Consider the following 3,800-nt stretch of genomic DNA (forward strand, 5'->3'; position numbering starts at 1 on the left):
ATGTATGTATGTATGTTCATATGAAAGAAAAATGTATGTATGTATATCTGTTTATATGTCTTTTTTTTAAATTTTTTTGTTTTTTGCATTTTTATAAAAATGTATATATGTTCTCTGTGTGTATATATGTTTTATGTTCATAGATTTTTATTTGAACATTATTTAAAAAAAACAAGCAATACAAGAAGAAGAAAAAGAATGAGAGGAAAAAGGAAAAAAGAAGAGGAAGAAAGGAGAAGAAGAGGGGATAGGAAGAAGAGGAGAAATAAATAAGAAGAAGAAAAAAGAAGAAAAAGAAGAGGAGAAGAAGAAAAGAATAGAGGAGAAGAAGAAAAAATAGAAAAAAAATTCTATTTTTTCTTCTTCTCCTCTATTCTTTTCTTCTTCTCCTCTTTTTTTTCTTCTTTTTTTTCTTCTTCTTCTTCCTTCTTCCTTCTTCCTCTTTTCTTCCTTTTCCTTATTTTCCTTTCTCGAGGGATAAGAAGAAAAGAAGAGGAGAAGAAGAAAGAAAGGAATAGAGGAGAAAGAAGAAACTTTGACACGAGTGTGGGGGGGTACCGATACCCCCTCCCCGATAACATTATTTTCCCATGTATATGTATGTTGCGTCGTTGTCGATATAACGAGGGTGTCGAGGATCGCCGAGGGGTCGACGGTCGGGGGTCGTTAAGGGGTCAAGGGTCGAAGGTTTCAGGGTCGAGGGTTCCTATAGTGTCAAAGTATTGAAGAAATCCAATAGCTTGTGGGCGTCGATGCCCACGTCGATGCCCACGTCACTTGTGGGACATAGATGTACTGTTCAACGCCGACCCCCTCCCGATAGCTTCAACATGTGGGGGGGGGGGTCGATATTACCCCCTCCTAGCTTGAAGCGTTCTCGAGGCCACCCCCTAACCCTTGAAGCGTTGTCGAGGCCACCCCAAACCCTAGACGAATCATTATTGTGATTAGCTAGCTAGTTCTACGTTTGCCACTAATATATCCATATCTGTCATGTTTGAATAATAATTGCCATGTTGTAAATATTTGTAGAAACTATGGACACCCCCCGAGACGAAGCACAAGAAGCGTTGTTGAGGGACATAATCGCAGAAGGAAGTGATGCCCTCTCGATGTTTCTCAACGACAACGATGGTCTGGAAGGAGAGGGTGAAGAAGCAGCTGGCCCTCTCCTCATTGATTTACATGGCTCCGCTGACCCAATGCCGGTGCAAGAAGGAGAGGGTGAAGAAGTAGACCGTGAGGACGGCTCCGGTGATCACCAAACCGAGTCCGGCCAGGTATATATATTAGTTAAGCCTGTGCTGACTAGCTAATTGATGCATTCATTGTTTTGGTATGTACACATATTAATTAACTCTCGTCTTTGTTCTTTTTTCTAGCCCTCCGGATCGAGCACAACTTCGGTAAAGAGACGAGGCCCGAAGAAAAAGTTGAGCTCGGATGAAAAGTTTGAGATCATACAAATCGCGCGCGACGGCCAACCGATTGAACCCTACCGGACAAAGAAGGCATTTGTTGCTCAGTGTGGGGTTCTGGTTAGGGACAAGATCCCAATCAGCATCCAACAATGGTATAAGCCTAAGAACGAAGACCCTGAGGTGTCTTATGTCAATGAGATGCAGAAAGAGAATCTTTGGACTGAGCTGAAGTCAAATTTCACCCTACCGCCGGAGGATGATCCGGAGAAGCCAGTTATAGAGCCATTAATCAAGTCTTTTGCTCTGAGGAAGATGGCAGACCTATTCAGGAATTGGAAGAAAGACCTCAATAGGTATGTCGAAAAAAATGAGACACCAGAATTCATTGGCAAATATGAGAAGATCAGAGATGACTGGCCCGCATTTGTGGCCCACAAGACATCGGAAAAGAGTAAAAAAATGACGGCGACAAACAAGAGAAATGCTGAGAAGAAGAAGCTTCACCATCGCACGGGGTCAGGTGGCTACCTCGTAGCCCAGCCTAAGTGGGCCAAGGCTGAGAATGATCTGCTTGATAAAGGGATCGAACCAGAGACAATGAACTGGCCAGAACGTTGCCGGACTTGGTTCTTTGGGGTCGGCGGATCCTTGGACCCTATAACAGGGAAGTGCATTTGGACGGAAGAACAATTGGACATACCAGTCAAGAAGCTTCAGCAATATATCGAAGCAGCGCAGCAAGGGACGTTCGTTCCAGACAGGGAGAAGGACGAGCTCACAATGGCCCTCGGCAATCCTGAGCACCCTGGACGGACACGAGGCACGCCAGGATCCGTTTCGTGGAAGGCTGGATTTCCGGACGCAGGGGGTTACAAAACCCACGAGAGGAGGAAGAAACTGGAGCAGAGCCAACTGCAGTCGCTGCACGAAAGGGTAATGGGGCTAGAGGAACGAGAAGCAGATCGCAGCAAACGACCTGCCGAAGCTTCCCCCGAAGCTACCCCGCCATCTCAGCGGAAAAGCAGCGTGGCTTCCATCGAGCTGCTTCAGCCAGAGCATGCCTTGACGGCTCCTGCCAGCTATCCCGTGGATGCTATCACGGATGCTGAAAATTGCCACCTTATGGCGCAATGGAGCAATTTGAAGGTCAAGGCGACTGTTGGCTCTGTTTATCCTACTAAACCCGACTCAACTTTTCATTGCCGGCCGATTCCAGAAGGATATGCTAAGGTGATGGTCGATGAAATAACGGAGGGATTTGAGGACCTCCGGCTTGACCACCCTACCGGTGAAGGGGAATATCGGCTGGGTTCTGCTCTGAAGACTCCATGCCTATGGCGGAAGGATCTCATCAACCTTCCGAACTGGACGCCTCCGCCTCCTCCTCCTCCTCCGGCGAGTCAGGGCACTCCGCCTCCTCCACCGGCGAGTGACGATCAGGGCACTCGGCCCGCTCCTTCTCCGGCGCGTGGCGGCACTCCGCCTCCTTCTCCGCCTGCGCCGGCGCGCCCGAGCAGCCAGCCTCCTCCTTCTCCGCCTCGTCAGCAAGGGCGGAAGAGACCCGCCGCCGCTCCGGCTTCTACGGCGCGTCGCAGTCCTTCTCCTCCACCTCGTAAGCAAGGAAATAAGACATCCGCTCCGTCTACTCTGCCGGCGTCTAGCAGTACAGCCAAAGGTGGGAGGAGATACAGATTCGGTCCTTCTCTGAAGACTCCAGAGAAGTTACCGTACGAGAGGAGCGAGGAGGAAAACGCGAAGATCGCGCAGACCGAAGTGGATGACTGGTTTCAAGGGTTGAAAGCAAAGAGACATCCACCTCTGGAGGAGAAGGTAGATCCGGTGAAAGGGAAGCGCACTCTGGCTGCCCTGACAAAACCACCCAAGTCTCCGCCGAAAGGCAACTATGAGCGCATTATTGGAAAGGCATTTGCCGAAGCGGAGAGGTCGGGAAGTACTAAAAGTGATCAAAGGATGAAAGAACGACGAGCTGGGAAACAAATTGCCCAGCTCGGCGAACAAGCGAAGCAATCGTGCCCCCCGCTCAAGGTGCCTGCTAGCGACATCGTCGATCCGAGGATGGTGCCCGGTTATGGCAATCCTGCAAATTACCTGCCCGACGATGTACATTATGATATCATGGAGGTGCAGATACAAAGATACGAGTACGGGAAGCCTCTCGTCAAAGATGAAAGTTCTCTATCAACGATGATGCGAAGATTGCATGATTGGTACATGAAAACCTGCAAAGAGTCTGAGGGGAGGAATACTTTGTATATGAGAGTTAAAAAGGAGCATGACCTCCTTGGAATTGAACTGTTGCCTATTCCATTTGAGGAGTTCTATCAGTTTTTCAATAAATTGGCCATCGATAAAGCAACG

The sequence above is a fragment of the Triticum dicoccoides genome, chromosome 7A, assembly GCF_002162155.2.
Source record: "Triticum dicoccoides isolate Atlit2015 ecotype Zavitan chromosome 7A, WEW_v2.0, whole genome shotgun sequence".
Taxonomy (NCBI): domain Eukaryota; kingdom Viridiplantae; phylum Streptophyta; class Magnoliopsida; order Poales; family Poaceae; genus Triticum; species Triticum dicoccoides.